General features: G+C 40.6%; 1 protein-coding gene across 2 annotated transcripts in view; it reads left to right on the top strand.

Moving 5' to 3' along the window:
• Window positions 1-97: 97 nt before the first annotated feature.
• ddr2a (discoidin domain receptor tyrosine kinase 2a) overlaps window positions 98-12,500 on the top strand; it is a 29,536-nt gene continuing 17,133 nt past the window's right edge. For both annotated transcript variants that reach the window (XM_031868328.1, XM_031868329.1), the window contains exon 1: window positions 98-195. The gene's annotated coding sequence lies outside the window, so the exon portion shown is untranslated. The remainder of the gene's footprint in view (window positions 196-12,500) is intronic.

Genomic DNA, 12,500 nt, shown 5'->3' on the forward strand with positions numbered 1-12,500 from the left:
TCTCTCTCTCTCTCTCTCTCTCTCTCTCTCTCTCTCTCTCTCTCTCTTTTCCTATGAGCAGGGGTGTCTTACATCAGCCCAGAGAGCATCTGACGGACTGAGAGTGCGAGAGAGAGAAGAGCTTGAGTTGTAACTGGAATAATCTAAAAAAAACATCTCTGAACAAATGGTCTGAAAGGACAAGACATCTTCAAAGTGAGTCATCCTTTTATCTCACACTTTTCACCATAACTCTTTCCAGCTTTTACATCATCGTTTGGACTGTAAAGTTCGGGACTTTAAACTCTGACAACCTTCTCTCAAAGCCCACGAGAGAGCCTTAGAGTTCCCTCGGAGTATTTCGTACAGAGAGATTCAGCTGCCTGTTTAAACTCTGTGCACCTTTTGTGTTGAAGTCTATAGCTGCTGTTTGCATGGCAGACTAGATGAGTGGACAGCAGAGCAGAGCGTGCCAGATTCAAACTGATCCAGCTGTTTCAAACTGAAGCCATGATGGTTGGATGTGATTAAGGCCCATTCCTTTATTCAAACAACGTTTCACTTCAAAATATAATCAGGAATGAGGAAAAGAATATGAATGAAGAAAGTGTCTCCTTCTAAATCTCATCAAAACTGAACTGAAGCTTATTGCTGCAAACTTTAAAGAAAAATCTTTTTATTCTCTGGATGCATGAAATTCAGCACATTTCTTAATTAATTCAAATAACAGACAAGTTTAAGTATTTAAGTGTAATTCCCTCTGGAAGTTGGAGTGTTTACTGCATCACACAAATGTCTCTCTATTGTGCAGAATGGCTCAAGCTCTTCTTTTTTACAAGCGACAGACGAAGTGTAACTAACGTTAAAATGATGATTTGAATGCCTTCCAACAAGCTCCCACACATTTTTTTGTTTGCTTTATTGTGGCGGGGTATTCGGGACTTGTGTTTTGGAAAACTAACTCATTTATTGTTCGCTGTGGTCAGCTGATGAAATGTCGAATACTCAAGTTACAGCCCTGAAAAAGATTTCCCTCCCTGCAGTGCATGTCCTGCTTTTGTGTCGTGGAGTTGGTGTGTGTGTGTGTGTGTGTGTGTGTGTGTTTCCTATAGTGTAGGTGTTACATAGGTGGTGTGTAGGTGTCCTCCTGTGGTATGTGAGCAATGGATGTTCAACACAGAGGCCTCTTTTCTACCTCGTTGAAGTTATTTGGTAACTCGACTCGACACTGAAGAGTGAAGAATGCGAATGAGCTCAGAGCTCTGACATTTATCGGACTCGGGAGAGGCGGCGGCGATCAATGGAGTAATTGTTAAAGAGAGGTCAAGGTAATCCTGAGGTCAGGTGTGTGTGTGTGCGTGTGCGTGTGTGTGCGTGTGCGTGCGTGCGTGCGACATCACAGTAAAATAAGCTCTTTGTCAAGGGAAGATGGAGGAGTTATTGCTTCTGACAGGGACATATATGAAATGCCTGTGATGGATAATGTACTCACAGTCAGTGTTGTCCAGACAGCTGGAAAACAGAGAGGGAGACAACGTTCGAGGGGGATCTGATCCCACGCCATCGCTCCATTATCTGGCTGTAACTTGATATTTGATGCACACACATACACACATACAGAGTACAGAGGGACCACGTTAGGAGTGAGTTATCACTGCATCTGTCTGACATGCCATTTCAATTAGCGACCCTTCCCTTCCACAGTTTGGAGGCTGACTGACATCCTCACGTAAAGGCCTTAATCACACACACACACACACACACACACACACACACACACACACACACACACACACACCACAGCAGAGGCTGTAATTTCAGCCCCACATTCAAAACACAGCGCCCGGTGCTTTCTTAGCTCAGCTGTAACTCAACGCAGACGTTGTTTGATTGGAAGTGTTTTCGAAATCAATGCCTCTGGCAAGAGAAAACCAGCTGCAGGCTCGCTAGCTGAGGTGCATGCTGTAATTTGGTATAAATAGCGGCGTTTCAGTGAACATCATCCCTTAAATACTGCGCTGTTGACTTTGTATCCCACACGTGCTTGAACTTCGACCCTGCCCAAACCAGCACCCCACTCATCACCGTCATTTGAGGGGGATTGGGTTACTCGCGTACAGCCTAAAGCAGACTGCATTGGTCCCTCTTATGTCTGAGCTTGGAACACTTTTTTTGTTTTTGACTTGAGGTCTGCGTCCAAAATCAGAGGTGAGACGACGATTGAGCTCTAGTGACAAGAAATATGACAAAAATTACATTTACTCTGATAACTCATAGATATCACCATGAAACTTCACCAGTTGATTAAAGACGTTAAGACAATTCTTTTTTGTATTACAAGTTTTATGCAATGTTATGTTTAAATATGCAAATGAGGAATTATCTATTGTTAACTTTTGGTGAATTTAGGATGAATCTACAGACGCATAGAAAATATAGTAAATGAAACACCTCAATGTGTATTTTGGTTGTTTTCTTTGCACTAGTCTGACAGAAGACATGTTTTCGAAGCTCCTTTAACAGCCCAGTCTGCTCTGATTGGCTTGCGAGATAAATACCACTCACCTTTGCAAAGGTGAGTGGTATTTTCTAATGAGCCTGCATGTGACATTGGAAGGGGATCCAAATGTGATTGGCTTGTTGAATCACATGTTTTCTGATCTAGACAGCCCACAAAAAAAGCTGACTGGGTTGTCTTCGAAAAGTGAATTTTTAATGATATGTCTCCTTTAATATGAGGTTGCTGCTTTGATCCAGAGAAGGCCGTTCGAATCACAGAAACCAAATAATTGCAGAGAAGCTGGAAGATGGATTATTCCATCTTCCGTCATTCTCTCTTTCTCCTGTTTACAAGTGGCAGTCTCTTTTTGTTTTTCTGTTTGTCTCTCCACCTCGCCGTCTCTCTATTCTCCCCCCCCGTCCTCCATAATTACAGGCTGTTAGGGTTAAGATCTGAGACAATATTTCAACATCTGAAGGACCTCATGACGTGCTGCAGACTGCCACTGTCACACAAATGACAGCCTGGGCAGTGAATGACATGCTACTGCTGACGTATCAGGCTTGATATGCACGACATTGGCTTTTTCTAAGGATTTTTGGGGGAATTTTTGCCTTTATTTGACAGAGTAGAGACACAGACAGGAAATGGAGGCAGCGATAGGCGTATGAGATGCAACAAAGGACACAAGGTTGGAATCAACCCCAGGATGTTGCTGAAATGTGGTTTGCCAGTGGGGCACGCTCACATGCACTAAAAGGCAGATGCAAGGGAGAGCGACTTTATTCTCTGCTTCCCTGATGGCAAATAGTTATTTGCTGCTATATTAACGCTCTGAATATCCTATCCAGAACCTTTAAGTATAAGACACTTTCGCTACTTTCACCTCAACTATTGTACTTTTTACTGCACTCCTCCACATTTATCTGTCAGCTAGGATTAAAAACACATTATAAACAATGCATTTTAAAATGCTAAACCATTGCTTTCCAACATTTTTTGGCTCGTGACTAGCAATAAAGAAAAGCAGTGACTGCCTGGGGTTCATCCGTTTTATCTGTATATATACCGAATATGCTTTTCCCCTCTAAACTTTTCTGATAGCTTAATTTCAATAACTGTTAAAACTATACAATAGTCACAAAAAAGAAAATATATCCAAAATCTGAACACAAATTTGTGTAGCAGGACTGTTTTTCTTCTTCTTTCCTGCTTCATTATTCATCTCACGACCCCTCAGATTTATATTCTGACCTTTTAGAGGGGGCCTGACCCTTAGTTTGTGAACCACTGGACAAAAATACAAACTATAGCTGCACCTCACCCACAGTAAAATACAACTTACAAATACTTTTAACTGATAATACATTGTAATGCAGAATAGAGCAGAAAACTATATGATCTTGTCCTGAACAACAGTAAAGCTCCTTCACTTTGAAAAAGAATATTGCAGGTATTTGTTCATAATATGCGTAGTTTAAGAATAGAGGTGTACTTTACTATTTACTCAGAATCTTGAGTACAAATTAATGCTTTTGATTCAAGCAGCGTCCAGAGGATGGACCTCTGCTTTAACGGGGAAATGGAAAAAAAGAGCTTCTTGGCGTAGACTGGTGTTTTTCCAATCTGACAGTGTAGCTGTAAAGTTCAGGGTCTGGATATTCAATCAAAATGGATTTCCAGTCAAAGATTTTAGGCTACTCTTCTTACATAACAAACACGGCCCTTCGTCATTGCTCGATATTCACAACGAACGGTTACGAGTCGATGCTGTAATATAGGTAGATAAAAATATAAAAAAACACAGCCTCTCCTGCAGATTCTCACTTTCTTTCTCCCTTGTGGCCACTAAGCATCATTTGGTAGCCTTTACGAGCACCTACACACTGGTGTGAACAGTTCATGTCCTCATGCAATTATAGGGCCCGACTGGCACAGTCAGTGAGGAGCTGCAGCAGGTGTGCTCCTGCCTTAGTAGTGAGTCTAACCTCAACAAAAGCAACTACGGCGTTAAAGACAAACCTCAAGCTTTTACCTCTGCTTCATTACAGGATTCACCAGATGGATTTAAAGCCCTGCAGCCCAGCCGGAGAAGAAGTAGTTTCATGTTGCTGCAAAACTATTGCTGACACAGTAGTCTTGTTTTTATCCACTCTATCATGGAGCTACACTATAAATGCGCCTTGTATATCATTACATGTGCACATGTGGTTCAAGATATCCTACAATTAAGCATGTAGACCGGAACACTTCTCAGCAGGTGTCACATCTTACTTAGACAATAGAGGATTGTTTTTCTGTCCGCTTTTCTCTTGCAGCTATGATTGTTTAATTACATGTGTGTGTGTGTGTGTGTGTGTGTGTGTGTGTGTGTGTGTGTGTGTGCGTGCGCCTCCCTCTCCGATTTTATTGCGGTGAGTTTACATGGCTCCACCTGGGACTGATTGGGAACCGTGATTCAGATTTCATGCATTCCCATAAAAATTAAATGTCTGTGTTACGGCCTTCAGGGAGAAACAAGAGGATGTAATAGAAAGCACATGTGGATGGTTACTGTGTGCCACATGCGGGCACACTGTACAGCAATCAGGCCCAGCACCAAAAGTGCACATAAACACACACACACACCCTTATATACGTATACTGTATGTGCAGTTTATAGCACGATGTCTGGCTTTATCTGTAGATCTGAACTGAGAGACATTTGTTGTTGATATAATTTAACTTTGTGCAAATAAGAAACTGCCATGTCTTTAGCAGCTCGTACAGCCCGAATGTTTGCCATCATTTATTGCTTATTTAACTGAGGCAATATATTTTTTCCGTCATTTTTGGGCCCCAAGTTTCCCCACCTGCAACTCAACCGGGGATGTTGTGGTTATACGGCATGGGGCTTTACCACCAGGCCCCCCGGGACGCCCCCCACGCAATAAATTCATGGCACCAGATAGAGCTGAAACTAACTTTCATCTGTGGTCCCTGTTAAGAAATGTAAGCGATCATGTGGCATACCTTGATACCATTACAGCATCCAATGCATTTCCCCAAATGTTGGGAATTGTCAAGTAGTTATTGTAAGAGCCAAATATTGGGTTGGAATAACCAGAATGTAATTGTTATCCTCTGTGTGTTGCTGTGCTAATATCCTGGGCTCAGGAAAATAAAGTCACGGTTGTCGTCAGGTGAATGACCCCAGAAGGACAAATGGTTTGTGACAGTTTGTGTTGTCATGCGCTAAGACTCGTGTGTTTGGTTTGCAGCGGAAACTAGAAATAGATGTTCACGTTTGTGCACGGCAAAGCCAATAAATGGATTGTTATTCGCATAATACGAGATTGGGAGCATTTCTTTTGCCTCTCAACATGGCGACGCAGCTCGCAGCTAACAGCGCTAACAGTGTTTACCTGAGTAGGAACCGGAGGGCAGGTGCTTCGCTTCTGCAATGACGCTGTTGGTTGTATGAGTGCAGTGCAGAGCGGCGGCACTGAGCTAACCAGTGGGGTCGTTCTCTGCTTAGGTAGACATTACTCCACCATATCTTTACATAGATAAATGTCAAACTATGACATTCCTACCAGCCTCAGCTGTACTTTGTGTGTTTGGAGCTAATTGTAATGTTAGCATGCTAACATGCCAAACTAAGATGATGAATATGGTAAGTACTATAGCTACCTGCTAAATATCACCAGATGTTGTGATGAAGATGTTATACTACAAATTAACTTGTCACATTGTTATTCGAATGACGTGAAAGTATTGTAATTACATTTCCCATAATGTCATACTGTTTAACAGAAATGATGACCTGTGTTTGAACGTTGTGATTATGAATGAGGAGATATAATCTTCTAAGTAGCCTCAGACCTTTGAGTCTTCCACCTCTCAGACTCTTTGGTGTCTGGATGGTGAAGCCTTCAGTTGTTCCTGACCCTCCACTGGTTGCTCCCTCTTCTGCAGAGTCTCATGTAAAGCCCCAAGTGTTGACGCTGCTGTGTGTCTGTGTGTGTGATTGAGACAGAGGCTGGGAACGGAGCCAGGTAAACCTACCTGCGTGTTGACTTTACAGGCTTTCCCAGGCTGCTGGACCTGGTGGTAAACCAACGTTGCTCTGTGCACTGGGCTCGACCCTCCAAGGAAAATCTGATTCATTTATACCAACAAAAAAGCCTGGGAAAACATAATATAAACTGCCGGAGGACGTTGCAGCAAGCTCTCACCCAATGCATGAGAGCGTTTCTGGGATGTTTTAGAAGGCGAAGAGATGGATTTCTGCAGCCCATTCGCCAGGAAATAATGTTGGTATTGTACATTTCTGCATGTTGAATGTTGACGTTTTTCCATCCGGTCAGAGCAAGTGATGTAGTATATCAAGCGACCGCTATTGAAAGTGATAATGACTGTAACTAGCAAGAAAATAAGGTTAAGTTGAAGGGGTGGTAGATGGGTCAAACAAACACTGGAGTTTCACCCGGGAGACCGTTGTTCGTGTCCCGTGTGAAACCAAAACTTAACGTTTGTTATGTTATACTTTGTTATGTAAAGTTAAATGAGATAGTCTGCTATGGGCGGTTGTTAAAATGTTAGTTACGTTGGGACGGTTGTTGCGCTAAGTTGTTGCGCTACGTTGTTGCGCTACGTTGTTGCGCTACGTTGTTGCATTACATTGTTGCATTACATTGTTGCATTACATTGTTGCGCTGCGCTACGTTGTTGCGTTATTATTTGATCTTTTTTCTAACATTATCCAAAAAAAAATTCTGCCTAAACTTAACCAATTTTGCATTTCTGAAAGTTTGATGAAAACTATTATCGGTTCAAACATTAACATTCAACATATCCGAAATTGTTGCCAAATTGTTTTCTGGTGACTGGGTTGATGTCTGTGTGTGAAGTTTTCAAAGAATTGTTATTTATGACCTTTCGTGTGAATAATATTAATTTAGAATTCCAATGCATTACATTTGTCCTTCTGATTAAAACATTTAGGTACAGAACAGCAGACTACAGGTATCTCTGTGTTGTTCTTGGTGAGCTCTGTGGGCTCGTGGGTTTCTGAGTTGAGGATCTGCCCTTCACCACTTCCTGAACTAGCCAAGAGGGAGCTGATATTTATGGGGTGCAGACTTTTTTTTTTTCCCCCCCAGAAGTAGAACTTTAAGTCAATAGTCTATTCAGTAACATTCTGCTCCAAGTTGACACAATAATCGCTGCTTGCTGCCTATCAACATTTGGTGTTTATGATAAGCTGAATTCAAACAAAGGTCCTTCTTTCTGTGATACTTAATGTCTGTCCAGTCTGAATGGTGCTGTGATTGAGCACTTAAACATATCTGTGGATACATCTACAGACTGATATTAGTCTAAGTGAATAACTAACATGGTAGATATTGTTTTTAATGTAAAATGGCATGTCATAACTCCCACTGGTACGACAGTAATTTGCCACCACTTTCAGTATCATTTACCACATATGGTTTTGTTTTTGCATGTGATCCTCTGGGAGAAAGTAATGGTTCTGTGAACGGCTGTCATGCTATAATTTTCTGTATGAAATGATTTGTATCTACAGGAAAGTAGGTCTAACTGTTATTATTAATATGCTCAAATAGATTTCACCATTTTCTTCAGCCTCTAAATTATCAACTTTAAATGTACAGCGTATTAAGTTTGTATTAAGTTACTCCAAGGAACTTTTATTTACAACATATAGTCTCGAGGTACAGCACAGCAAAGGTCTGACCTGATGTGAAACTCAACGTTACATCTCCGTCCTTCACTGAACCAACAAACTGGTGAAGTCACAATGTTTTTATTCTTTTATTTTCTCATTCTTCTCTGCTTCTTCTCATCTTCGTGGATCTGCTCTCACAGAACAACGTGTAACACTTTGACTTGTGTTTCATGAGAAAATGCTCCCATGGACCTCTGAAATGTGTCAAACATGCTTCTCTACTTTAAAGGACATTGTTTTGATTACTTTCAGCCCAGGTTTATTTTTTTGGTACTTTTCTGAAAGCTTTTCGAAGTGTCAGTGGACCTGACTCTAGTTTATTTTGATAAATGTGACCCTGGAGTGAGCTGTGTTGAGGCATAGACTTTCATGAAGGCTAGCTGTTTGAAAGAGATGAGAGTTTAGATTTTTGTTCACGTCAGGCTGAATTGAAAACAAGACTATGGAGAGATGTTTCTTTTCACATCTGACTTGGTGAATTAAGGGTTTATTTAGACCAAAGATTGTTGGAGCAGTGGAAAGACTAAAAAAACTGTTGATGTTTTATTTTGTTTCTGTCGAGTTTGAATGTATGTTACGATCATCAGTGAGGTAAAAATACTGTTGTCTGACTGAAGTCTGGTAGCTTTGAGGAGAGCATATTAATTGCATGTTAATCAATTAGAAGTGTGTTTTTAGGACGGCTAACAGCCCATTTGTGTCTAGTTTACTGTGTTAGCATGCTAGCAGTTGCTTATTAACCTACTAAGAACCAAAGTGTTGGACGGAATGACGAACAAACATGGCCATCCCTAGAGCCACTCTGCTAGTGTGGCTAAAAACAACATTTCTTATGTTATTTAGTTGATTATAATGATTGTCTGTACTTTTTATCAGTGCTAACAATACTTCAACAATACTTTTTTGATGCCGAAAATCCCTCATTAGACACGTCAGACAAAAATACAACTGTTCTGTTATCAGTGAACATATTCACATTATTCTCAGTATGTAATATTCGCAGCCTCGTCTAAATGTAGAAGGACTCAGTTTACCTGCCGGCACCATGGTTACAGACTTTACCTCAGATCAGTGAAATCCAAACCAAGCTTTGCCTGTTAATGTCTGCTGGTCTTGATGAACACATTATTTAATCAGCTGTAAAATACCAGACATACTGCACATGGAAGGATTTATTTCTCTCGTCCAGAGTATGTGCTCCTGCGTGCTTATTAAAAAGGCCCCAGAAGTCGAACCTACTTCATATCTAACTATGCTTTGGTCTGACATACAGGTGGTGAAGTCTACTGTATGTGACCTCGATCTCCTGTCTTTTTCCTGCTTCGTCTCTCAGGAGCGATGAGAATAAATTAACCAATAAATGGGTTTGTGCAGCTGGTCCTCGTTGCGGTTCTCTAAGTCAAATCTCTCTTTTACAGTTACTGCTGGTGTTTTCAGTTCAGAAAAATCTCTGTTACTGCAAAGTGTAGCTGTTATAATAATAAGTTTATTTAGTACAGCACCTCTCATAGAAAATTCACAAAGTGCTTTACAAGAATAAAATATGAATAAAAGATTAGAAAAGAATGAAATAAAAAACATAAAACAGTAAAAGCAAAAATAAAACATGTTGAAACCACACAAAATTACAAACACAAAGGCCAGTTTAATTTGTTGTATATTATTGGTATGAAGTTTTTTACGAAACGAGAGAACTGATGTGCAGAAAAACTCAAGTTTGATGAACATAACAAACAACGCTTATTACAGTTTTCCCCTTAAACGCTTGAAATATGTCTTTGGAAGTGAAATGGAAAAAATCCTGAAGTGGATACTTTTTTGAAACCGAGATAGGACATGAATAAGTTTTTCCTGCTGTGTCCCTGTAAGACGAGAATGGAGAGAAGTTTCCAGAACTGTGAACCTGTGCCTGTTACTCCAGCGCTGCTGACTGATCGGACTGATCTGACGTTACTATAACAGAGGCCAGTGGTGGAATAACAGCTGTTCCCTTCATACAGGTATTGAAAACACAGCTGGATCCAGAGGAGGAGGCAATACAACTGATACACAGGAAATCAATTTTCCAGATTTTAACAATCACTAAATCATGACCATGGCTCGGCCGCGCACGCTTTAAAGGCATGTTAGTGCACGTGAGCATTGCTTTAAGAGATATGTCCTGCACTTTGTTTTGTACTTGTGAGTGTGAGAGGAGTGGAAATTCCTTCATGAAAAGTCAAGAGAATTCATCCTCTGGGAACCATGCATGTCTACATCAGTTTAAAATAATCAATCCAATAGTTTTGGGATTTAGACTCAGAGACTGACCCACATCCCCAGTTCATGGCATGTTTTCAAAACAGTGAGCAGTCATGCAAAGTGTATGTGATTTGCAGTAAATGGGCTAAAACAGGCAAACACACCATTATGGTCCTTTGAGAGTCTCCAAATATAGAACCAAAGGTCAGTCCTCCCTGATACAGCACAATCAGCCTTTACATAAATGTTCTCCAGCACATGGTAAACACATTTTTTTGACTTCCATATGCACACAAGCCATCAGGTGTTTGTGTTTCATTAGCAAAGGAAAAGCCAAGAGGAGTGAAGCTTAGTAAAGAGGCGTCTCAGTGGGAAGTGGCTGTAATCTGAAGCTGCAGGAAATGGGAGTGAGAAAAGCAATAAGATTTTGCGTTAAGGCACAAAGAAAGAGGCAAGTCAGACCTTAATCAGTGTCACGACATTCAGCGGGTGGACCGTCAACGCTGCTCACACGAGATTAGTTTGAGGTCGACTTGATTACAGGATTTCTTCAAAGGTCCACTTGAGCATTTGGCTCTGAATTTAAGAGACTCAATTTGGATCCGCAGCATTTATCTTTCGGAAAAAACAACAACAACATAGATTTTGTTTTTCATATTTCCAAATGCACATGTCCAATCATTGTAGCCAGGCAATATGGAAAACAGAGTAAATTGTTCTTCAATAACCCGTATCTTTACAAAATCAAGCCTGCTGGTCAAAAATAGAGCTCAATGAGCTCAAAATCAACAGGTCTGGGTTTGTTTCCCACAGGCAGCACATATGAACCTGCACTTCATATATGTCAGAGGTTAACTGGAGCAGACACAGTTACTGCTGGTGGACACAAGCAACAAGGGAGAAGCATAGAGATGATATATTTTAGGAATAATACTGTACAGTGTCTGACATGAGATTGAACAGCGTGTGAATGAAGGCCTGTACTGTATTCCAGTCTTGTCCCATTGACCAGACCGCCGAGCAGCATGCTGCTGATCCTTCTGTTATTTCAATGGGGAAACGTCAGGAAAATGTTGTTTTTGGCTGCTGACGAAGACCGGGAAGTGTCTGATACACACAGATACACACACTGATATGTCTCTCTGGGAAAATTCCCACACTGGTCTGGTAGTTTTGTTTTGTGTCATGTATATTTGGGTTTAGATAACCCTGCTTTGTTGATGGCTTTTAGGATTTACATTTGAGTTGTAGCAAAATGCATGTCACCTGCACTACAATAAAGATATAAAGCAGCTAAAAAAACCACATAGCATTTGGAAAACTTAAACTAAACTTAGAGGTTCTCATATGATATTCAAAGTATATATATATCACTTGATTTCTAGATTTTTCTCTGTACTTACATCAAATTTGCTGTACATTTCTGTTACATAAGACAACATGGTGTGAACAATAAAACTAACCTCAGTTATACAGTATAACACAGACTTTGAGCTGCAGTAAAAGTACCCCAGCTGGTTTCTCCAAGTAGTTAACTGTGCCTTGAATCAGATAGCTACACTAAGCTGTTTAAGTGAAGCAAACTACTGGATACTTTTGCTATAATGTGTGTGAAAACTGAACACATCCTTGTCCCACTGTCAACATTTAATAAGAATAGTTGCATGTGAAGTCACTAAGGTGGTATGCATTTACTTGTTTATCTGGGTTTCTTTTTTTAAACTCTACATCACAAATAAAATGTGCACGGAAACGAGTTTAAACTGGCTGCTTTGCTCGGCTGTTGGACTCAGTGGTCAGTCGGAGGCGGCTGGTTGGCGCTGCGTCTGTGCAGCTGAAGTCATGTCTGTGACTCAGTGCCTCAACTTCTCTTTCTCCCCTTCCACCATCATTTCTTCATGCATCATTTCTTCCTACAATTAGTGTGTATTTTTGAAATGATAAAGTTAGATAAAAAATCATTTTAATTGCATATGAACTGAAGCTATTCTCTCTTGCATGGTTGATATAGAAATATCACTACTGTTAGAATTTAATAGGCCTTCTCTC

This window comes from Anarrhichthys ocellatus, unplaced genomic scaffold, assembly GCF_004355925.1.
Source record: "Anarrhichthys ocellatus isolate YVR2014 unplaced genomic scaffold, GSC_Weel_1.0 scaffold42, whole genome shotgun sequence".
Lineage (NCBI taxonomy): Eukaryota > Metazoa > Chordata > Actinopteri > Perciformes > Anarhichadidae > Anarrhichthys > Anarrhichthys ocellatus.